This window comes from Paramormyrops kingsleyae, chromosome 23 (genome assembly GCF_048594095.1).
Source record: "Paramormyrops kingsleyae isolate MSU_618 chromosome 23, PKINGS_0.4, whole genome shotgun sequence".
Taxonomy (NCBI): domain Eukaryota; kingdom Metazoa; phylum Chordata; class Actinopteri; order Osteoglossiformes; family Mormyridae; genus Paramormyrops; species Paramormyrops kingsleyae.
Window position 1 is genome coordinate 2,993,661 of NC_132819.1, and position 24,634 is coordinate 3,018,294.

Genomic DNA, 24,634 nt, shown 5'->3' on the forward strand with positions numbered 1-24,634 from the left:
ACATCAATATCACCACAGGTAAACAGGATGAGAACGCGAAGACTCCTGTAACATTTGTGGCGCGTATCCAGAAAACCACGCATCCACTTGGAAGTAAATGCATTGAAATCCAATATGAGTGGGCGATACACCTGCCGTGACCCGGATTCGAACCGGGGTTGCTGCGACCACAACGCAGAGTACTGACCACTATACGATCACGACCGCTTTGGACAGTCATTAGCCAAACAACACCACAAGGATGCCATTCATCCATGTCCTTATTAAAATGACCACCGACAAGTGGAGTATTCATTTTCTTCCCCTAATGACAATACAGCTCTAAGTGACCACTGGTTAATGTAATAAGAGATCATTGCCATTTTACACAGTCACCACCTATGGAATATCACAGAGTACAATTCATATGTGATGACCATTATATCAAATGATAATGTATTGCCAAAAGATTTTTTTCAATACGCAACATTTCAACTATAAGAAGCTTGCACTCTTTTCAGCAGATATGGTTTGTTCGTTTGATTCGTTGTTTTCGGAAGATATCGGCCGCTTTCTGAAATGTAAAAAAACAGGTGCTGGACGACAGTTCCATACCGAATTTATAACTGGCACATCCCGGATCCAGCTTCTTATTGCTGAATCAATTACATTCTGCACAGCGCGAGGTATTGAAAAATCAAAGCGAGATAGGATCATCGGAACAGAAATCAATCCATTCATACAACTTATCTTCGTGCCATTGTGCGCTAATGAATTATACATAGTCACCAATTACTATTTGAATTTTGCCATATGTCCACCACTGGCCGCAAATTCCGTTTTATGATGTATTAACTGGTAGTACGCAGTTTTTCTTTCCTCTTGTCACTTACACCTTTTCAGCTATAGTGATGACAATGAGCACTTCGGGACTTGCCTTACTCAGGTGCATCTTGTTTGCTTCTAATTTCCAAAGTACTGAGATTCTGCCTGTCAAAAGCCCAACATCAATATCACCACAGGTAAACAGGATGAGAACGCGAAGACTCCTGTAACATTTGTGGCGCGTATCCAGAAAACCACGCATCCACTTGGAAGTAAATGCATTGAAATCCAATATGAGTGGGCGATACACCTGCCGTGACCCGGATTCGAACCGGGGTTGCTGCGACCACAACGCAGAGTACTGACCACTATACGATCACGGCCGCTTTGGACAGTCATTAGCCAAACAACACCACAAGGATGCCATTCATCCATGTCCTTATTAAAATGACCACCGACAAGTGGAGTATTCATTTTCTTCCCCTAATGACAATACAGCTCTAAGTGACCACTGGTTAATGTAATAAGAGATCATTGCCATTTTACACAGTCACCACCTATGGAATATCACAGAGTACAATTCATATGTGATGACCATTATATCAAATGATAATGTATTGCCAAAAGATTTTTTTCAATACGCAACATTTCAACTATAAGAAGCTTGCACTCTTTTCAGCAGATATGGTTTGTTCGTTTGATTCGTTGTTTTCGGAAGATATCGGCCGCTTTCTGAAATGTAAAAAAACAGGTGCTGGACGACAGTTCCATACCGAATTTATAACTGGCACATCCCGGATCCAGCTTCTTATTGCTGAATCAATTACATTCTGCACAGCGCGAGGTTTTGAAAAATCAAAGCGAGATTGGATCATCGGAACAGAAATCAATCCATTCATACAACTTATCTTCGTGCCATTGTGCGCTAATGAATTATACATAGTCACCAATTACTATTTGAATTTTGCCATATGTCCACCACTGGCCGCAAATTCCGTTTTATGATGTATTAACTGGTAGAACGCAGTTTTTCTTTCCTCTTGTCACTTACACCTTTTCAGCTATAGTGATGACAATGAGCACTTCGGGACTTGCCTTACTCAGGTGCATCTTGTTTGCTTCTAATTTCCAAAGTACTGAGATTCTGCCCGTCAAAAGTCCAACATCAATATCACCACAGGTAAACAGGATGAGAACGCGAAGACTCCTGTAACATTTGTGGCGCGTATCCAGAAAACCACGCATCCACTTGGAAGTAAATGCATTGAAATCCAATATGAGTGGGCGATACACCTGCCGTGACCCGGATTCGAACCGGGGTTGCTGCGACCACAACGCAGAGTACTGACCACTATACGATCACGGCCGCTTTGGACAGTCATTAGCCAAACAACACCACAAGGATGCCATTCATCCATGTCCTTATTAAAATGACCACCGACAAGTGGAGTATTCATTTTCTTCCCCTAATGACAATACAGCTCTAAGTGACCACTGGTTAATGTAGTAAGAGATCATTGCCATTTTACACAGTCACCACCTATGGAATATCACAGAGTACAATTCATATGTGATGACCATTATATCAAATGATAATGTATTGCCAAAAGATTTTTTTCAATACGCAACATTTCAACTATAAGAAGCTTGCACTCTTTTCAGCAGATATGGTTTGTTCGTTTGATTCGTTGTTTTCGGAAGATATCGGCCGCTTTCTGAAATGTAAAAAAACAGGTACTGGACGACAGTTGCACCCCGAATATATAACTGGCACATCCTGGATCCAGGTTCTTATTGCTTAACCAATTACATTCTGCACAGCGCGAGGTTTTGAAAAATCAAAGCGAGATTGGATCATCGGGACAGAAATCAATCCATTCATACAACTTATCTTCGTGCCATTGTGCGCTAATGAATTATACATAGTCACCAATTACTCTTTGAATTTTGCCATATGTCCACCACTGGCCGCAAATTCCGTTTTATGATGTATTAACTGGTAGAACGCAGTTTTTCTTTCCTCTTGTCACTTACACCTTTTCAGCTATAGTGATGACAATGAGCACTTCGGGACTTGCCTTACTCAGGTGCATCTTGTTTGCTTCTAATTTCCAAAGTACTGAGATTCTGCCTGTCAAAAGCCCAACATCAATATCACCACAGGTAAACAGGATGAGAACGCGAAGACTCCTGTAACATTTGTGGCGCGTATCCAGAAAACCACGCATCCACTTGGAAGTAAATGCATTGAAATCCAATATGAGTGGGCGATACACCTGCCGTGACCCGGATTCGAACCGGGGTTGCTGCGACCACAACGCAGAGTACTGACCACTATACGATCACGGCCGCTTTGGACAGTCATTAGCCAAACAACACCACAAGGATGCAATTCATCCATGTCCTTATTAAAATGACCACCGACAAGTGGAGTATTCATTTTCTTCCCCTAATGACAATACAGCTCTAAGTGACCACTGGTTAATGTAATAAGAGATCATTGCCATTTTACACAGTCACCACCTATGGAATATCACAGAGTACAATTCATATGTGATGACCATTATATCAAATGATAATGTATTGCCAAAAGATTTTTTTCAATACGCAACATTTCAACTATAAGAAGCTTGCACTCTTTTCAGCAGATATGGTTTGTTCGTTTGATTCGTTGTTTTCGGAAGATATCGGCCGCTTTCTGAAATGTAAAAAAACAGGTGCTGGACGACAGTTCCATACCGAATTTATAACTGGCACATCCCGGATCCAGCTTCTTATTGCTGAATCAATTACATTCTGCACAGCGCGAGGTTTTGAAAAATCAAAGCGAGATTGGATCATCGGAACAGAAATCAATCCATTCATACAACTTATCTTCGTGCCATTGTGCGCTAATGAATTATACATAGTCACCAATTACTATTTGAATTTTGCCATATGTCCACCACTGGCCGCAAATTCCGTTTTATGATGTATTAACTGGTAGAACGCAGTTTTTCTTTCCTCTTGTCACTTACACCTTTTCAGCTATAGTGATGACAATGAGCACTTCGGGACTTGCCTTACTCAGGTGCATCTTGTTTGCTTCTAATTTCCAAAGTACTGAGATTCTGCCCGTCAAAAGTCCAACATCAATATCACCACAGGTAAACAGGATGAGAACGCGAAGACTCCTGTAACATTTGTGGCGCGTATCCAGAAAACCACGCATCCACTTGGAAGTAAATGCATTGAAATCCAATATGAGTGGGCGATACACCTGCCGTGACCCGGATTCGAACCGGGGTTGCTGCGACCACAACGCAGAGTACTGACCACTATACGATCACGGCCGCTTTGGACAGTCATTAGCCAAACAACACCACAAGGATGCCATTCATCCATGTCCTTATTAAAATGACCACCGACAAGTGGAGTATTCATTTTCTTCCCCTAATGACAATACAGCTCTAAGTGACCACTGGTTAATGTAGTAAGAGATCATTGCCATTTTACACAGTCACCACCTATGGAATATCACAGAGTACAATTCATATGTGATGACCATTATATCAAATGATAATGTATTGCCAAAAGATTTTTTTCAATACGCAACATTTCAACTATAAGAAGCTTGCACTCTTTTCAGCAGATATGGTTTGTTCGTTTGATTCGTTGTTTTCGGAAGATATCGGCCGCTTTCTGAAATGTAAAAAAACAGGTACTGGACGACAGTTGCACCCCGAATATATAACTGGCACATCCTGGATCCAGGTTCTTATTGCTTAACCAATTACATTCTGCACAGCGCGAGGTTTTGAAAAATCAAAGCGAGATTGGATCATCGGGACAGAAATCAATCCATTCATACAACTTATCTTCGTGCCATTGTGCGCTAATGAATTATACATAGTCACCAATTACTCTTTGAATTTTGCCATATGTCCACCACTGGCCGCAAATTCCGTTTTATGATGTATTAACTGGTAGAACGCAGTTTTTCTTTCCTCTTGTCACTTACACCTTTTCAGCTATAGTGATGACAATGAGCACTTCGGGACTTGCCTTACTCAGGTGCATCTTGTTTGCTTCTAATTTCCAAAGTACTGAGATTCTGCCTGTCAAAAGCCCAACATCAATATCACCACAGGTAAACAGGATGAGAACGCGAAGACTCCTGTAACATTTGTGGCGCGTATCCAGAAAACCACGCATCCACTTGGAAGTAAATGCATTGAAATCTAATATGAGTGGGCGATACACCTGCCGTGACCCGGATTCGAACCGGAGTTGCTGCGGCCACAACGCAGAGTACTAACCACTATACGATCACGGCCGCTTTGGACAGTCATTAGCCAAACAACACCACAAGGATGCCATTCATCCATGTTCTTACTAAAATGACCACCGACAAGTGGAGTATTCATTTTCTTCCCCTAATGACAATACAGCTCTTAGTGACCACTGGTTAATGTAATAAGAGATCATTCCCATTTTACACAGTCACCACCTATGGAATATCACAGAGTACAATTCATATGTGATGACCATTATATCAAATGATAATGTATTGCCAAAAGATTTTTTTCAATACGCAACATTTCAACTATAAGAAGCTTGTACTCTTTTCAGCAGATATGGTTTGTTCGTTTGATTCGTTGTTTTCGGAAGATATCGGCCGCTTTCTGAAATGTAAAAAAACAGGTGCTGGACGACAGTTCCATACCGAATTTATAACTGGCACATCCCGGATCCAGCTTCTTATTGCTGAATCAATTACATTCTGCACAGCGCGAGGTTTTGAAAAATCAAAGCGAGATTGGATCATCGGAACAGAAATCAATCCATTCATACAACTTATCTTCGTGCCATTGTGCGCTAATGAATTATACATAGTCACCAATTACTCTTTGAATTTTGCCATATGTCCACCACTGGCCGCAAATTCCGTTTTATGATGTATTAACAGGTAGAACGCAGTTTTTCTTTCCTCTTGTCACTTACACCTTTTCAACTATAGTGATGACAATGAGCACTTCGGGACTTGCCTTACTCAGGTGCATCTTGTTTGCTTCTAATTTCCAAAGTACTGAGATTCTGCCCGTCAAAAGTCCAACATCAATATCACCACAGGTAAACAGGATGAGAACGCGAAGACTCCTGTAACATTTGTGGCGCGTATCCAGAAAATCACGCATCCACTTGGAAGTAAATGCATTGAAATCCAATATGAGTGGGCGATACACCTGCCGTGACCCGGATTCGAACCGGGGTTGCTGCGACCACAACGCAGAGTACTGACCACTATACGATCACGGCCGCTTTGGACAGTCATTAGCCAAACAACACCACAAGGATGCCATTCATCCATGTCCTTATTAAAATGACCACCGACAAGTGGAGTATTCATTTTCTTCCCCTAATGACAATACAGCTCTAAGTGACCACTGGTTAATGTAATAAGAGATCATTGCCATTTTACACAGTCACCACCTATGGAATATCACAGAGTACAATTCATATGTGATGACCATTATATCAAATGATAATGTATTGCCAAAAGATTTTTTTCAATACGCAACATTTCAACTATAAGAAGCTTGCACTCTTTTCAGCAGATATGGTTTGTTCGTTTGATTCGTTGTTTTCGGAAGATATCGGCCGCTTTCTGAAATGTAAAAAAACAGGTGCTGGACGACAGTTCCATACCGAATTTATAACTGGCACATCCCGGATCCAGCTTCTTATTGCTGAATCAATTACATTCTGCACAGCGCGAGGTTTTGAAAAATCAAAGCGAGATTGGATCATCGGAACAGAAATCAATCCATTCATACAACTTATCTTCGTGCCATTGTGCGCTAATGAATTATACATAGTCACCAATTACTCTTTGAATTTTGCCATATGTCCACCACTGGCCGCAAATTCCGTTTTATGATGTATTAACAGGTAGAACGCAGTTTTTCTTTCCTCTTGTCACTTACACCTTTTCAGCTATAGTGATGACAATGAGCACTTCGGGACTTGCCTTACTCAGGTGCATCTTGTTTGCTTCTAATTTCCAAAGTACTGAGATTCTGCCCGTCAAAAGTCCAACATCAATATCACCACAGGTAAACAGGATGAGAACGCGAAGACTCCTGTAACATTTGTGGCGCGTATCCAGAAAACAACGCATCCACTTGGAAGTAAATGCATTGAAATCCAATATGACTGGGCGATACACCTGCCGTGACCCGGATTCGAACCGGGGTTGCTGCGACCACAACGCAGAGTACTGACCACTATACGATCACGGCCGCTTTGGACAGTCATTAGCCAAACAACACCACAAGGATGCCATTCATCCATGTCCTTATTAAAATGACCACCGACAAGTGGAGTATTCATTTTCTTCCCCTAATGACAATACAGCTCTTAGTGACCACTGGTTAATGTAATAAGAGATCATTGCCATTTTACACAGTCACCACCTATGGAATATCACAGAGTACAATTCATATGTGATGACCATTATATCAAATGATAATGTATTGCCAAAAGATTTTTTTCAATACGCAACATTTCAAATATACGAAGCTTGCACTCTTTTCAGCAGATATGGTTTGTTCGTTTGATTCGTTGTTTTCGGAAGATATCGGCCGCTTTCTGAAATGTAAAAAAACAGGTGCTGGACGACAGTTCCATACCGAATTTATAACTGGCACATCCCGGATCCAGCTTCTTATTGCTGAATCAATTACATTCTGCACAGCGCGAGGTTTTGAAAAATCAAAGCGAGATTGGATAATCGGAACAGAAATCAATCCATTCACACAACTTATCTTCGTGCCATTGTGCGCTAATGAATTATACATAGTCACCAATTACTGTTTGAATTTTGCCATATGTCCACCACTGGCCGCAAATTCCGTTTTATGATGTATTAACTGGTAGAACGCAGTTTTTCTTTCCTCTTGTCACTTACACCTTTTCAGCTATAGTGATGACAATGAGCACTTCGGGACTTGCCTTACTCAGGTGCATCTTGTTTGCTTCTAATTTCCAAAGTACTGAGATTCTGCCCGTCAAAAGTCCAACATCAATATCACCACAGGTAAACAGGATGAGAACGCGAAGACTCCTGTAATATTTGTGGCGCGTATCCAGAAAACCACGCATCCACTTGGAAGTAAATGCATTGAAATCCAATATGAGTCGGCGATACACCTGCCGTGACCCGGATTCGAACCGGGGTTGCTGCGACCACAACGCAGAGTACTGACCACTATACGATCACGGCCGCTTTGGACAGTCATTAGCCAAACAACACCACAAGGATGCCATTCATCCATGTCCTTATTAAAATGACCACCGACAAGTGGAGTATTCATTTTCTTCCCCTAATGACAATACAGCTCTTAGTGACCACTGGTTAATGTAATAAGAGATCATTGCCATTTTACACAGTCACCACCTATGGAATATCACAGAGTACAATTCATATGTGATGACCATTATATCAAATGATAATGTATTGCCAAAAGATTTTTTTCAATACGCAACATTTCAAATATACGAAGCTTGCACTCTTTTCAGCAGATATGGTTTGTTCGTTTGATTCGTTGTTTTCGGAAGATATCGGCCGCTTTCTGAAATGTAAAAAAACAGGTACTGGACGACAGTTGCACCCCGAATATATAACTGGCACATCCTGGATCCAGGTTCTTATTGCTGAATCAATTACATTCTGCACAGCGCGAGGTTTTGAAAAATCAAAGCGAGATTGGATCATCGGAACAGAAATCAATCCATTCATACAACTTATCTTCGTGCCATTGTGCGCTAATGAATTATACATAGTCACCAATTACTATTTGAATTTTGCCATATGTCCACCACTGGCCGCAAATTCCGTTTTATGATGTATTAACTGGTAGTACGCAGTTTTTCTTTCCTCTTGTCACTTACACCTTTTCAGCTATAGTGATGACAATGAGCACTTCGGGACTTGCCTTACTCAGGTGCATCTTGTTTGCTTCTAATTTCCAAAGTACTGAGATTCTGCCTGTCAAAAGCCCAACATCAATATCACCACAGGTAAACAGGATGAGAACGCGAAGACTCCTGTAACATTTGTGGCGCGTATCCAGAAAACCACGCATCCACTTGGAAGTAAATGCATTGAAATCCAATATGAGTGGGCGATACACCTGCCGTGACCCGGATTCGAACCGGGGTTGCTGCGACCACAACGCAGAGTACTGACCACTATACGATCACGGCCGCTTTGGACAGTCATTAGCCAAACAACACCACAAGGATGCCATTCATCCATGTCCTTATTAAAATGACCACCGACAAGTGGAGTATTCATTTTCTTCCCCTAATGACAATACAGCTCTAAGTGACCACTGGTTAATGTAATAAGAGATCATTGCCATTTTACACAGTCACCACCTATGGAATATCACAGAGTACAATTCATATGTGATGACCATTATATCAAATGATAATGTATTGCCAAAAGATTTTTTTCAATACGCAACATTTCAACTATAAGAAGCTTGCACTCTTTTCAGCAGATATGGTTTGTTCGTTTGATTCGTTGTTTTCGGAAGATATCGGCCGCTTTCTGAAATGTAAAAAAACAGGTGCTGGACGACAGTTCCATACCGAATTTATAACTGGCACATCCCGGATCCAGCTTCTTATTGCTGAATCAATTACATTCTGCACAGCGCGAGGTTTTGAAAAATCAAAGCGAGATTGGATCATCGGAACAGAAATCAATCCATTCATACAACTTATCTTCGTGCCATTGTGCGCTAATGAATTATACATAGTCACCAATTACTATTTGAATTTTGCCATATGTCCACCACTGGCCGCAAATTCCGTTTTATGATGTATTAACTGGTAGAACGCAGTTTTTCTTTCCTCTTGTCACTTACACCTTTTCAGCTATAGTGATGACAATGAGCACTTCGGGACTTGCCTTACCCAGGTGCATCTTGTTTGCTTCTAATTTCCAAAGTACTGAGATTCTGCCCGTCAAAAGTCCAACATCAATATCACCACAGGTAAACAGGATGAGAACGCGAAGACTCCTGTAACATTTGTGGCGCGTATCCAGAAAACCACGCATCCACTTGGAAGTAAATGCATTGAAATCCAATATGAGTGGGCGATACACCTGCCGTGACCCGGATTCGAACCGGGGTTGCTGCGACCACAACGCAGAGTACTGACCACTATACGATCACGGCCGCTTTGGACAGTCATTAGCCAAACAACACCACAAGGATGCCATTCATCCATGTCCTTATTAAAATGACCACCGACAAGTGGAGTATTCATTTTCTTCCCCTAATGACAATACAGCTCTAAGTGACCACTGGTTAATGTAGTAAGAGATCATTGCCATTTTACACAGTCACCACCTATGGAATATCACAGAGTACAATTCATATGTGATGACCATTATATCAAATGATAATGTATTGCCAAAAGATTTTTTTCAATACGCAACATTTCAACTATAAGAAGCTTGCACTCTTTTCAGCAGATATGGTTTGTTCGTTTGATTCGTTGTTTTCGGAAGATATCGGCCGCTTTCTGAAATGTAAAAAAACAGGTACTGGACGACAGTTGCACCCCGAATATATAACTGGCACATCCTGGATCCAGGTTCTTATTGCTTAACCAATTACATTCTGCACAGCGCGAGGTTTTGAAAAATCAAAACGAGATTGGATCATCGGGACAGAAATCAATCCATTCATACAACTTATCTTCGTGCCATTGTGCGCTAATGAATTATACATAGTCACCAATTACTCTTTGAATTTTGCCATATGTCCACCACTGGCCGCAAATTCCGTTTTATGATGTATTAACTGGTAGAACGCAGTTTTTCTTTCCTCTTGTCACTTACACCTTTTCAGCTATAGTGATGACAATGAGCACTTCGGGACTTGCCTTACTCAGGTGCATCTTGTTTGCTTCTAATTTCCAAAGTACTGAGATTCTGCCTGTCAAAAGCCCAACATCAATATCACCACAGGTAAACAGGATGAGAACGCGAAGACTCCTGTAACATTTGTGGCGCGTATCCAGAAAACCACGCATCCACTTGGAAGTAAATGCATTGAAATCTAATATGAGTGGGCGATACACCTGCCGTGACCCGGATTCGAACCGGAGTTGCTGCGGCCACAACGCAGAGTACTAACCACTATACGATCACGGCCGCTTTGGACAGTCATTAGCCAAACAACACCACAAGGATGCCATTCATCCATGTTCTTACTAAAATGACCACCGACAAGTGGAGTATTCATTTTCTTCCCCTAATGACAATACAGCTCTTAGTGACCACTGGTTAATGTAATAAGAGATCATTCCCATTTTACACAGTCACCACCTATGGAATATCACAGAGTACAATTCATATGTGATGACCATTATATCAAATGATAATGTATTGCCAAAAGATTTTTTTCAATACGCAACATTTCAACTATAAGAAGCTTGTACTCTTTTCAGCAGATATGGTTTGTTCGTTTGATTCGTTGTTTTCGGAAGATATCGGCCGCTTTCTGAAATGTAAAAAAACAGGTGCTGGACGACAGTTCCATACCGAATTTATAACTGGCACATCCCGGATCCAGCTTCTTATTGCTGAATCAATTACATTCTGCACAGCGCGAGGTTTTGAAAAATCAAAGCGAGATTGGATCATCGGAACAGAAATCAATCCATTCATACAACTTATCTTCGTGCCATTGTGCGCTAATGAATTATACATAGTCACCAATTACTCTTTGAATTTTGCCATATGTCCACCACTGGCCGCAAATTCCGTTTTATGATGTATTAACAGGTAGAACGCAGTTTTTCTTTCCTCTTGTCACTTACACCTTTTCAGCTATAGTGATGACAATGAGCACTTCGGGACTTGCCTTACTCAGGTGCATCTTGTTTGCTTCTAATTTCCAAAGTACTGAGATTCTGCCCGTCAAAAGTCCAACATCAATATCACCACAGGTAAACAGGATGAGAACGCGAAGACTCCTGTAACATTTGTGGCGCGTATCCAGAAAATCACGCATCCACTTGGAAGTAAATGCATTGAAATCCAATATGAGTGGGCGATACACCTGCCGTGACCCGGATTCGAACCGGGGTTGCTGCGACCACAACGCAGAGTACTGACCACTATACGATCACGGCCGCTTTGGACAGTCATTAGCCAAACAACACCACAAGGATGCCATTCATCCATGTCCTTATTAAAATGACCACCGACAAGTGGAGTATTCATTTTCTTCCCCTAATGACAATACAGCTCTAAGTGACCACTGGTTAATGTAATAAGAGATCATTGCCATTTTACACAGTCACCACCTATGGAATATCACAGAGTACAATTCATATGTGATGACCATTATATCAAATGATAATGTATTGCCAAAAGATTTTTTTCAATACGCAACATTTCAACTATAAGAAGCTTGCACTCTTTTCAGCAGATATGGTTTGTTCGTTTGATTCGTTGTTTTCGGAAGATATCGGCCGCTTTCTGAAATGTAAAAAAACAGGTGCTGGACGACAGTTCCATACCGAATTTATAACTGGCACATCCCGGATCCAGCTTCTTATTGCTGAATCAATTACATTCTGCACAGCGCGAGGTTTTGAAAAATCAAAGCGAGATTGGATCATCGGAACAGAAATCAATCCATTCATACAACTTATCTTCGTGCCATTGTGCGCTAATGAATTATACATAGTCACCAATTACTCTTTGAATTTTGCCATATGTCCACCACTGGCCGCAAATTCCGTTTTATGATGTATTAACAGGTAGAACGCAGTTTTTCTTTCCTCTTGTCACTTACACCTTTTCAGCTATAGTGATGACAATGAGCACTTCGGGACTTGCCTTACTCAGGTGCATCTTGTTTGCTTCTAATTTCCAAAGTACTGAGATTCTGCCCGTCAAAAGTCCAACATCAATATCACCACAGGTAAACAGGATGAGAACGCGAAGACTCCTGTAACATTTGTGGCGCGTATCCAGAAAACAACGCATCCACTTGGAAGTAAATGCATTGAAATCCAATATGACTGGGCGATACACCTGCCGTGACCCGGATTCGAACCGGGGTTGCTGCGACCACAACGCAGAGTACTGACCACTATACGATCACGGCCGCTTTGGACAGTCATTAGCCAAACAACACCACAAGGATGCCATTCATCCATGTCCTTATTAAAATGACCACCGACAAGTGGAGTATTCATTTTCTTCCCCTAATGACAATACAGCTCTTAGTGACCACTGGTTAATGTAATAAGAGATCATTGCCATTTTACACAGTCACCACCTATGGAATATCACAGAGTACAATTCATATGTGATGACCATTATATCAAATGATAATGTATTGCCAAAAGATTTTTTTCAATACGCAACATTTCAAATATACGAAGCTTGCACTCTTTTCAGCAGATATGGTTTGTTCGTTTGATTCGTTGTTTTCGGAAGATATCGGCCGCTTTCTGAAATGTAAAAAAACAGGTACTGGACGACAGTTGCACCCCGAATATATAACTGGCACATCCTGGATCCAGTATCTTATTGCTGAATCAATTACATTCTGCACAGCGCGAGGTTTTGAAAAATCAAAGCGAGATTGGATCATCGGAACAGAAATCAATCCATTCATACAACTTATCTTCGTGCCATTGTGCGCTAATGAATTATACATAGTCACCAATTACTATTTGAATTTTGCCATATGTCCACCACTGGCCGCAAATTCCGTTTTATGATGTATTAACTGGTAGTACGCAGTTTTTCTTTCCTCTTGTCACTTACACCTTTTCAGCTATAGTGATGACAATGAGCACTTCGGGACTTGCCTTACTCAGGTGCATCTTGTTTGCTTCTAATTTCCAAAGTACTGAGATTCTGCCTGTCAAAAGCCCAACATCAATATCACCACAGGTAAACAGGATGAGAACGCGAAGACTCCTGTAACATTTGTGGCGCGTATCCAGAAAACCACGCATCCACTTGGAAGTAAATGCATTGAAATCCAATATGAGTGGGCGATACACCTGCCGTGACCCGGATTCGAACCGGGGTTGCTGCGACCACAACGCAGAGTACTGACCACTATACGATCACGGCCGCTTTGGACAGTCATTAGCCAAACAACACCACAAGGATGCCATTCATCCATGTCCTTATTAAAATGACCACCGACAAGTGGAGTATTCATTTTCTTCCCCTAATGACAATACAGCTCTAAGTGACCACTGGTTAATGTAATAAGAGATCATTGCCATTTTACACAGTCACCACCTATGGAATATCACAGAGTACAATTCATATGTGATGACCATTATATCAAATGATAATGTATTGCCAAAAGATTTTTTTCAATACGCAACATTTCAACTATAAGAAGCTTGCACTCTTTTCAGCAGATATGGTTTGTTCGTTTGATTCGTTGTTTTCGGAAGATATCGGCCGCTTTCTGAAATGTAAAAAAACAGGTGCTGGACGACAGTTCCATACCGAATTTATAACTGGCACATCCCGGATCCAGCTTCTTATTGCTGAATCAATTACATTCTGCACAGCGCGAGGTTTTGAAAAATCAAAGCGAGATTGGATCATCGGAACAGAAATCAATCCATTCATACAACTTATCTTCGTGCCATTGTGCGCTAATGAATTATACATAGTCACCAATTACTATTTGAATTTTGCCATATGTCCACCACTGGCCGCAAATTCCGTTTTATGATGTATTAACTGGTAGAACGCAGTTTTTCTTTCCTCTTGTCACTTACACCTTTTCAGCTATAGTGATGACAATGAGCACTTCGGGACTTGCCTTACCCAGGTGCATCTTGTTTGCTTCTAATTTCCAAAGTACTGAGATTCTGCCCGTCAAAAGTCCAACATCAATATCACCACAGGTAAACAGGATGAGAACGCGAAGACTCCTGTAACATTTGTGGCGCGTATCCAGAAAACCACGCATCCACTTGGAAGTAAATGCATTGAAATCCAATATGAGTGGGCGATACACCTGCCGTGACCCGGATTCGAACCGGGGTTGCTGCGACCACAACGCAGAGTACTGACCACTATACGATCACGGCCGCTTTGGACAGTCATTAGCCAAACAACACCACAAGGATGCCATTCATCCATGTCCTTATTAAAATGACCACCGACAAGTGGAGTATTCATTTTCTTCCCCTAATGACAATACAGCTCTAAGTGACCACTGGTTAATGTAGTAAGAGATCATTGCCATTTTACACAGTCACCACCTATGGAATATCACAGAGTACAATTCATATGTGATGACCATTATATCAAATGATAATGTATTGCCAAAAGATTTTTTTCAATACGCAACATTTCAACTATAAGAAGCTTGCACTCTTTTCAGCAGATATGGTTTGTTCGTTTGATTCGTTGTTTTCGGAAGATATCGGCCGCTTTCTGAAATGTAAAAAAACAGGTACTGGACGACAGTTGCACCCCGAATATATAACTGGCACATCCTGGATCCAGGTTCTTATTGCTTAACCAATTACATTCTGCACAGCGCGAGGTTTTGAAAAATCAAAGCGAGATTGGATCATCGGGACAGAAATCAATCCATTCATACAACTTATCTTCGTGCCATTGTGCGCTAATGAATTATACATAGTCACCAATTACTCTTTGAATTTTGCCATATGTCCACCACTGGCCGCAAATTCCGTTTTATGATGTATTAACTGGTAGAACGCAGTTTTTCTTTCCTCTTGTCACTTACACCTTTTCAGCTATAGTGATGACAATGAGCACTTCGGGACTTGCCTTACTCAGGTGCATCTTGTTTGCTTCTAATTTCCAAAGTACTGAGATTCTGCCTGTCAAAAGCCCAACATCAATATCACCACAGGTAAACAGGATGAGAACGCGAAGACTCCTGTAACATTTGTGGCGCGTATCCAGAAAACCACGCATCCACTTGGAAGTAAATGCATTGAAATCTAATATGAGTGGGCGATACACCTGCCGTGACCCGGATTCGAACCGGAGTTGCTGCGGCCACAACGCAGAGTACTAACCACTATACGATCACGGCCGCTTTGGACAGTCATTAGCCAAACAACACCACAAGGATGCCATTCATCCATGTTCTTACTAAAATGACCACCGACAAGTGGAGTATTCATTTTCTTCCCCTAATGACAATACAGCTCTTAGTGACCACTGGTTAATGTAATAAGAGATCATTGCCATTTTACACAGTCACCACCTATGGAATATCACAGAGTACAATTCATATGTGATGACCATTATATCAAATGATAATGTATTGCCAAAAGATTTTTTTCAATACGCAACATTTCAACTATAAGAAGCTTGTACTCTTTTCAGCAGATATGGTTTGTTCGTTTGATTCGTTGTTTTCGGAAGATATCGGCCGCTTTCTGAAATGTAAAAAAACAGGTGCTGGACGACAGTTCCATACCGAATTTATAACTGGCACATCCCGGATCCAGCTTCTTATTGCTGAATCAATTACATTCTGCACAGCGCGAGGTTTTGAAAAATCAAAGCGAGATTGGATCATCGGAACAGAAATCAATCCATTCATACAACTTATCTTCGTGCCATTGTGCGCTAATGAATTATACATAGTCACCAATTACTCTTTGAATTTTGCCATATGTCCACCACTGGCCGCAAATTCCGTTTTATGATGTATTAACTGGTAGAACGCAGTTTTTCTTTCCTCTTGTCACTTACACCTTTTCAGCTATAGTGATGACAATGAGCACTTCGGGACTTGCCTTACTCAGGTGCATCTTGTTTGCTTCTAATTTCCAAAGTACTGAGATTCTGCCTGTCAAAAGCCCAACATCAATATCACCACAGGTAAACAGGATGAGAACGCGAAGACTCCTGTAACATTTGTGGCGCGTATCCAGAAAACCACGCATCCACTTGGAAGTAAATGCATTGAAATCCAATATGAGTGGGCGATACACCTGCCGTGACCCGGATTCGAACCGGGGTTGCTGCGACCACAACGCAGAGTACTGACCACTATACGATCACGGCCGCTTTGGACAGTCATTAGCCAAACAACACCACAAGGATGCCATTCATCCATGTCCTTATTAAAATGACCACCGACAAGTGGAGTATTCATTTTCTTCCCCTAATGACAATACAGCTCTAAGTGACCACTGGTTAATGTAATAAGAGATCATTGCCATTTTACACAGTCACCACCTATGGAATATCACAGAGTACAATTCATATGTGATGACCATTATATCAAATGATAATGTATTGCCAAAAGATTTTTTTCAATACGCAACATTTCAACTATAAGAAGCTTGCACTCTTTTCAGCAGATATGGTTTGTTCGTTTGATTCGTTGTTTTCGGAAGATATCGGCCGCTTTCTGAAATGTAAAAAAACAGGTGCTGGACGACAGTTCCATACCGAATTTATAACTGGCACATCCCGGATCCAGCTTCTTATTGCTGAATCAATTACATTCTGCACAGCGCGAGGTTTTGAAAAATCAAAGCGAGATTGGATCATCGGAACAGAAATCAATCCATTCATACAACTTATCTTCGTGCCATTGTGCGCTAATGAATTATACATAGTCACCAATTACTATTTGAATTTTGCCATATGTCCACCACTGGCCGCAAATTCCGTTTTATGATGTATTAACTGGTAGAACGCAGTTTTTCTTTCCTCTTGTCACTTACACCTTTTCAGCTATAGTGATGACAATGAGCACTTCGGGACTTGCCTTACCCAGGTGCATCTTGTTTGCTTCTAATTTCCAAAGTACTGAGATTCTGCCCGTCAAAAGTCCAACATCAATATCACCACAGGTAAACAGGATGAGAACGCGAAGACTCCTGTAACATTTGTGGCGCGTATCCAGAAAACCACGCATCCACTTGGAAGTAAATGCATTGAAATCCAATATGAGTGGGCGATACACCTGCCGTGACCCGGATTCGAACCGGGGTTGCTGCGACCACAACGCAGAGTACTGACCACTATACGATCACGGCCGCTTTGGACAGTCATTAGCCAAACAACACCACAAGGATGCCATTCATCCATGTCCTTATTAAAATGACCACCGACAAGTGGAGTATTCATTTTCTTCCCCTAATGACAATACAGCTCTAAGTGACCACTGGTTAATGTAATAAGAGATCATTGCCATTTTACACAGTCACCACCTATGGAATATCACAGAGTACAATTCATATGTGATGACCATTATATCAAATGATAATGTATTGCCAAAAGATTTTTTTCAATACGCAACATTTCAACTATAAGAAGCTTGCACTCTTTTCAGCAGATATGGTTTGTTCGTTTGATTCGTTGTTTTCGGAAGATATCGGCCGCTTTCTGAAATGTAAAAAAACAGGTGCTGGACGACAGTTCCATACCGAATTTATAACTGGCACATCCCGGATCCAGCTTCTTATTGCTGAATCAATTACATTCTGCACAGCGCGAGGTTTTGAAAAATCAAAGCGAGATTGGATCATCGGAACAGAAATCAATCCATTCATACAACTTATCTTCGTGCCATTGTGCGCTAATGAATTATACATAGTCACCAATTACTCTTTGAATTTTGCCATATGTCCACCACTGGCCGCAAATTCCGTTTTATGATGTATTAACTGGTAGAACGCAGTTTTTCTTTCCTCTTGTCACTTACACCTTTTCAGCTATAGTGATGACAATGAGCACTTCGGGACTTGCCTTACTCAGGTGCATCTTGTTTGCTTCTAATTTCCAAAGTACTGAGATTCTGCCCGTCAAAAGTCCAACATCAATATCACCACAGGTAAACAGGATGAGAACGCGAAGACTCCTGTAACATTTGTGGCGCGTATCCAGAAAACAACGCATCCACTTGGAAGTAAATGCATTGAAATCCAATATGAGTGGGCGATACACCTGCCGTGACCCGGATTCGAACCGGGGTTGCTGCGACCACAACGCAGAGTACTGACCACTATACGATCACGGCCGCTTTGGACAGTCATTAGCCAAACAACACCACAAGGATGCCATTCATCCATGTTCTTACTAAAATGACCACCGACAAGTGGAGTATTCATTTTCTTCCCCTAATGACAATACAGCTCTAAGTGACCACTGGTTAATGTAATAAGAGATCATTGCCATTTTACACAGTCACCACCTATGGAATATCACAGAGTACAATTCATATGTGATGACCATTATATCAAATGATAATGTATTGCCAAAAGATTTTTTTCAATACGCAACATTTCAACTATAAGAAGCTTGCACTCTTTTCAGCAGATATGGTTTGTTCGTTTGATTCGTTGTTTTCGGAAGATATCGGCCGCTTTCTGAAATGTAAAAAAACAGGTGCTGGACGACAGTTCCATACCGAATTTATAACTGGCACATCCCGGATCCAGCTTCTTATTGCTGAATCAATTACATTCTGCACAGCGCGAGGTTTTGAAAAATCAAAGCGAGATTGGATCATCGGAACAGAAATCAATCCATTCATACAACTTATCTTCGTGCCATTGTGCGCTAATGAATTATACATAGTCACCAATTACTCTTTGAATTTTGCCATATGTCCACCACTGGCCGCAAATTCCGTTTTATGATGTATTAACTGGTAGAACGCAGTTTTTCTTTCCTCTTGTCACTTACACCTTTTCAGCTATAGTGATGACAATGAGCACTTCGGGACTTGCCTTACTCAGGTGCATCTTGTTTGCTTCTAATTTCCAAAGTACTGAGATTCTGCCTGTCAAAAGCCCAACATCAATATCACCACAGGTAAACAGGATGAGAACGCGAAGACTCCTGTAACATTTGTGGCGCGTATCCAGAAAACAACGCATCCACTTGGAAGTAAATGCATTGAAATCCAATATGAGTGGGCGATACACCTGCCGTGACCCGGATTCGAACCGGGGTTGCTGCGACCACAACGCAGAGTACTGACCACTATACGATCACGGCCGCTTTGGACAGTCATTAGCCAAACAACACCACAAGGATGCCATTCATCCATGTTCTTACTAAAATGACCACCGACAAGTGGAGAATTCATTTTCTTCCCCTAATGACAATACAGCTCTAAGTGACCACTGGTTAATGTAATAAGAGATCATTGCCATTTTACACAGTCACCACCTATGGAATATCACAGAGTACAATTCATATGTGATGACCATTATATCAAATGATAATGTATTGCCAAAAGATTTTTTTCAATACGCAACATTTCAACTATAAGAAGCTTGCACTCTTTTCAGCAGATATGGTTTGTTCGTTTGATTCGTTGTTTTCGGAAGATATCGGCCGCTTTCTGAAATGTAAAAAAACAGGTGCTGGACGACAGTTCCATACCGAATTTATAACTGGCACATCCCGGATCCAGCTTCTTATTGCTGAATCAATTACATTCTGCACAGCGCGAGGTTTTGAAAAATCAAAGCGAGATTGGATCATCGGAACAGAAATCAATCCATTCATACAACTTATCTTCGTGCCATTGTGCGCTAATGAATTATACATAGTCACCAATTACTATTTGAATTTTGCCATATGTCCACCACTGGCCGCAAATTCCGTTTTATGATGTATTAACTGGTAGAACGCAGTTTTTCTTTCCTCTTGTCACTTACACCTTTTCAGCTATAGTGATGACAAAGAGCACTTCGGGACTTGCCTTACTCAGGTGCATCTTGTTTGCTTCTAATTTCCAAAGTACTGAGATTCTGCCTGTCAAAAGCCCAACATCAATATCACCACAGGTAAACAGGATGAGAACGCGAAGACTCCTGTAACATTTGTGGCGCGTATCCAGAAAACCACGCATCCACTTGGAAGTAAATGCATTGAAATCCAATATGAGTGGGCGATACACCTGCCGTGACCCGGATTCGAATCGGGGTTGCTGCGACCACAACGCAGAGTACTGACCACTATACGATCACGGCCGCTTTGGACAGTCATTAGCCAAACAACACCACAAGGATGCCATTCATCCATGTCCTTATTAAAATGACCACCGACAAGTGGAGTATTCATTTTCTTCCCCTAATGACAATACAGCTCTAAGTGACCACTGGTTAATGTAATAAGAGATCATTGCCATTTTACACAGTCACCACCTATGGAATATCACAGAGTACAATTCATATGTGATGACCATTATATCAAATGATAATGTATTGCCAAAAGATTTTTTTCAATACGCAACATTTCAACTATAAGAAGCTTGCACTCTTTTCAGCAGATATGGTTTGTTCGTTTGATTCGTTGTTTTCGGAAGATATCGGCCGCTTTCTGAAATGTAAAAAAACAGGTGCTGGACGACAGTTCCATACCGAATTTATAACTGGCACATCCCGGATCCATCTTCTTATTGCTGAATCAATTATATTCTGCACAGCGCTAGGTTTTGAAAAATCAAAGCGAGATTGGATCATCGGAACAGAAATCAATCCATTCATACAACTTATCTTCGTGCCATTGTGCGCTAATGAATTATACATAGTCACCAATTACTATTTGAATTTTGCCATATGTCCACCACTGGCCGCAAATTCCGTTTTATGATGTATTAACTGGTAGAACGCAGTTTTTCTTTCCTCTTGTCACTTACACCTTTTCAGCTATAGTGATGACAATGAGCACTTCGGGACTTGCCTTACTCAGGTGCATCTTGTTTGCTTCTAATTTCCAAAGTACTGAGATTCTGCCCGTCAAAAGTCCAACATCAATATCACCACAGGTAAACAGGATGAGAACGCGAAGACTCCTGTAACATTTGTGGCGCGTATCCAGAAAACCACGCATCCACTTGGAAGTAAATGCATTGAAATCCAATATGAGTGGGCGATACACCTGCCGTGACCCGGATTCGAACCGGGGTTGCTGCGACCACAACGCAGAGTACTGACCACTATACGATCACGGCCGCTTTGGACAGTCATTAGCCAAACAACACCACAAGGATGCCATTCATCCATGTCCTTATTAAAATGACCACCGACAAGTGGAGTATTCATTTTCTTCCCCTAATGACAATACAGCTCTAAGTGACCACTGGTTAATGTAGTAAGAGATCATTGCCATTTTACACAGTCACCACCTATGGAATATCACAGAGTACAATTCATATGTGATGACCATTATATCAAATGATAATGTATTGCCAAAAGATTTTTTTCAATACGCAACATTTCAACTATAAGAAGCTTGCACTCTTTTCAGCAGATATGGTTTGTTCGTTTGATTCGTTGTTTTCGGAAGATATCGGCCGCTTTCTGAAATGTAAAAAAACAGGTACTGGACGACAGTTGCACCCCGAATATATAACTGGCACATCCTGGATCCAGGTTCTTATTGCTTAACCAATTACATTCTGCACAGCGCGAGGTTTTGAAAAATCAAAGCGAGATTGGATCATCGGGACAGAAATCAATCCATTCATACAACTTATCTTCGTGCCATTGTGCGCTAATGAATTATACATAGTCACCAATTACTCTTTGAATTTTGCCATATGTCCACCACTGGCCGCAAATTCCGTTTTATGATGTATTAACTGGTAGAACGCAGTTTTTCTTTCCTCTTGTCACTTACACCTTTTCAGCTATAGTGATGACAATGAGCACTTACTCAGGTGCATCTTGTTTGCTTCTAATTTCCAAAGTACTGAGATTCTGCCCGTCAAAAGTCCAACATCAATATCACCACAGGTAAACAGGATGAGAACGCGAAGACTCCTGTAACATTTGTGGCGCGTATCCAGAAAACCACGCATCCACTTGGAAGTAAATGCATTGAAATCCAATATGAGTGGGCGATACACCTGCCGTGACCCGGATTCGAACCGGGGTTGCTGCGACCACAACGCAGAGTACTGACCACTATACGATCACGGCCGCTTTGGACAGTCATTAGCCAAACAACACCACAAGGATGCCATTCATCCATGTCCTTACTAAAATGACCACCGACAAGTGGAGTATTCATTTTCTTCCCCTAATGACAATACAGCTCTAAGTGACCACTGGTTAATGTAATAAGAGATCATTCCCATTTTACACAGTCACCACCTATGGAATATCACAGAGTACAATTCATATGTGATGACCATTATATCAAATGATAATGTATTGCCAAAAGATTTTTTTCAATACGCAACATTTCAACTATAAGAAGCTTGTACTCTTTTCAGCAGATATGGTTTGTTCGTTTGATTCGTTGTTTTCGGAAGATATCGGCCGCTTTCTGAAATGTAAAAAAACAGGTGCTGGACGACAGTTCCATACCGAATTTATAACTGGCACATCCCGGATCCAGCTTCTTATTGCTGAATCAATTACATTCTGCACAGCGCGAGGTTTTGAAAAATCAAAGCGAGATTGGATCATCGGAACAGAAATCAATCCATTCATACAACTTATCTTCGTGCCATTGTGCGCTAATGAATTATACATAGTCACCAATTACTATTTGAATTTTGCCATATGTCCACCACTGGCCGCAAATTCCGTTTTATGATGTATTAACTGGTAGAACGCAGTTTTTCTTTCCTCTTGTCACTTACACCTTTTCAGCTATAGTGATGACAATGAGCACTTCGGGACTTGCCTTACTCAGGTGCATCTTGTTTGCTTCTAATTTCCAAAGTACTGAGATTCTGCCCGTCAAAAGTCCAACATCAATATCACCACAGGTAAACAGGATGAGAACGCGAAGACTCCTGTAACATTTGTGGCGCGTATCCAGAAAACCACGCATCCACTTGGAAGTAAATGCATTGAAATCCAATATGAGTGGGCGATACACCTGCCGTGACCCGGATTCGAACCGGGGTTGCTGCGACCACAACGCAGAGTACTGACCACTATACGATCACGGCCGCTTTGGACAGTCATTAGCCAAACAACACCACAAGGATGCCATTCATCCATGTCCTTATTAAAATGACCACCGACAAGTGGAGTATTCATTTTCTTCCCCTAATGACAATACAGCTCTAAGTGACCACTGGTTAATGTAATAAGAGATCATTGCCATTTTACACAGTCACCACCTATGGAATATCACAGAGTACAATTCATATGTGATGACCATTATATCAAATGATAATGTATTGCCAAAAGATTTTTTTCAATACGCAACATTTCAAATATACGAAGCTTGCACTCTTTTCAGCAGATATGGTTTGTTCGTTTGATTCGTTGTTTTCGGAAGATATCGGCCGCTTTCTGAAATGTAAAAAAACAGGTGCTGGACGACAGTTCCATACCGAATTTATAACTGGCACATCCCGGATCCAGCTTCTTATTGCTGAATCAATTACATTCTGCACAGCGCGAGGTTTTGAAAAATCAAAGCGAGATTGGATCATCGGAACAGAAATCAATCCATTCATACAACTTATCTTCGTGCCATTGTGCGCTAATGAATTATACATAGTCACCAATTACTATTTGAATTTTGCCATATGTCCACCACTGGCCGCAAATTCCGTTTTATGATGTATTAACTGGTAGAACGCAGTTTTTCTTTCCTCTTGTCACTTACACCTTTTCAGCTATAGTGATGACAATGAGCACTTCGGGACTTGCCTTACTCAGGTGCATCTTGTTTGCTTCTAATTTCCAAAGTACTGAGATTCTGCCTGTCAAAAGCCCAACATCAATATCACCACAGGTAAACAGGATGAGAACGCGAAGACTCCTGTAACATTTGTGGCGCGTATCCAGA

General features: G+C 41.2%; 20 non-coding genes across 20 annotated transcripts; all 20 read right to left on the minus strand.

Annotated features, from left to right (window-relative positions):
- Positions 1-1,115: 1,115 nt before the first annotated feature.
- On the minus strand, positions 1,116-1,187 carry trnah-gug (transfer RNA histidin (anticodon GUG)). The gene has a single exon. It is a non-coding gene; the product is annotated as a tRNA-His (tRNA).
- Positions 1,188-2,098: 911 nt separating this feature from the next.
- On the minus strand, positions 2,099-2,170 carry trnah-gug (transfer RNA histidin (anticodon GUG)). Its single transcript has one exon. It is a non-coding gene; the product is annotated as a tRNA-His (tRNA).
- A 911-nt stretch (positions 2,171-3,081) lies between these two features.
- On the minus strand, positions 3,082-3,153 carry trnah-gug (transfer RNA histidin (anticodon GUG)). The gene has a single exon. It is a non-coding gene; the product is annotated as a tRNA-His (tRNA).
- Positions 3,154-4,064: 911 nt separating this feature from the next.
- On the minus strand, positions 4,065-4,136 carry trnah-gug (transfer RNA histidin (anticodon GUG)). The gene has a single exon. It is a non-coding gene; the product is annotated as a tRNA-His (tRNA).
- Positions 4,137-6,030: 1,894 nt separating this feature from the next.
- On the minus strand, positions 6,031-6,102 carry trnah-gug (transfer RNA histidin (anticodon GUG)). Its single transcript has one exon. It is a non-coding gene; the product is annotated as a tRNA-His (tRNA).
- Positions 6,103-7,013: 911 nt separating this feature from the next.
- Positions 7,014-7,085, minus strand: trnah-gug (transfer RNA histidin (anticodon GUG)). Its single transcript has one exon. It is a non-coding gene; the product is annotated as a tRNA-His (tRNA).
- Positions 7,086-7,996: 911 nt separating this feature from the next.
- On the minus strand, positions 7,997-8,068 carry trnah-gug (transfer RNA histidin (anticodon GUG)). The gene has a single exon. It is a non-coding gene; the product is annotated as a tRNA-His (tRNA).
- Positions 8,069-8,979: 911 nt separating this feature from the next.
- On the minus strand, positions 8,980-9,051 carry trnah-gug (transfer RNA histidin (anticodon GUG)). The gene has a single exon. It is a non-coding gene; the product is annotated as a tRNA-His (tRNA).
- Positions 9,052-9,962: 911 nt separating this feature from the next.
- Positions 9,963-10,034, minus strand: trnah-gug (transfer RNA histidin (anticodon GUG)). Its single transcript has one exon. It is a non-coding gene; the product is annotated as a tRNA-His (tRNA).
- A 1,894-nt stretch (positions 10,035-11,928) lies between these two features.
- trnah-gug (transfer RNA histidin (anticodon GUG)) lies at positions 11,929-12,000 on the minus strand. The gene has a single exon. It is a non-coding gene; the product is annotated as a tRNA-His (tRNA).
- Positions 12,001-12,911: 911 nt separating this feature from the next.
- Positions 12,912-12,983, minus strand: trnah-gug (transfer RNA histidin (anticodon GUG)). Its single transcript has one exon. It is a non-coding gene; the product is annotated as a tRNA-His (tRNA).
- A 911-nt stretch (positions 12,984-13,894) lies between these two features.
- trnah-gug (transfer RNA histidin (anticodon GUG)) lies at positions 13,895-13,966 on the minus strand. The gene has a single exon. It is a non-coding gene; the product is annotated as a tRNA-His (tRNA).
- A 911-nt stretch (positions 13,967-14,877) lies between these two features.
- On the minus strand, positions 14,878-14,949 carry trnah-gug (transfer RNA histidin (anticodon GUG)). Its single transcript has one exon. It is a non-coding gene; the product is annotated as a tRNA-His (tRNA).
- A 1,894-nt stretch (positions 14,950-16,843) lies between these two features.
- Positions 16,844-16,915, minus strand: trnah-gug (transfer RNA histidin (anticodon GUG)). The gene has a single exon. It is a non-coding gene; the product is annotated as a tRNA-His (tRNA).
- Positions 16,916-17,826: 911 nt separating this feature from the next.
- On the minus strand, positions 17,827-17,898 carry trnah-gug (transfer RNA histidin (anticodon GUG)). The gene has a single exon. It is a non-coding gene; the product is annotated as a tRNA-His (tRNA).
- A 911-nt stretch (positions 17,899-18,809) lies between these two features.
- On the minus strand, positions 18,810-18,881 carry trnah-gug (transfer RNA histidin (anticodon GUG)). The gene has a single exon. It is a non-coding gene; the product is annotated as a tRNA-His (tRNA).
- Positions 18,882-19,792: 911 nt separating this feature from the next.
- trnah-gug (transfer RNA histidin (anticodon GUG)) lies at positions 19,793-19,864 on the minus strand. The gene has a single exon. It is a non-coding gene; the product is annotated as a tRNA-His (tRNA).
- A 1,894-nt stretch (positions 19,865-21,758) lies between these two features.
- Positions 21,759-21,830, minus strand: trnah-gug (transfer RNA histidin (anticodon GUG)). Its single transcript has one exon. It is a non-coding gene; the product is annotated as a tRNA-His (tRNA).
- An 898-nt stretch (positions 21,831-22,728) lies between these two features.
- On the minus strand, positions 22,729-22,800 carry trnah-gug (transfer RNA histidin (anticodon GUG)). Its single transcript has one exon. It is a non-coding gene; the product is annotated as a tRNA-His (tRNA).
- A 911-nt stretch (positions 22,801-23,711) lies between these two features.
- Positions 23,712-23,783, minus strand: trnah-gug (transfer RNA histidin (anticodon GUG)). Its single transcript has one exon. It is a non-coding gene; the product is annotated as a tRNA-His (tRNA).
- Between the last annotated feature and the right edge of the window lie 851 nt (positions 23,784-24,634).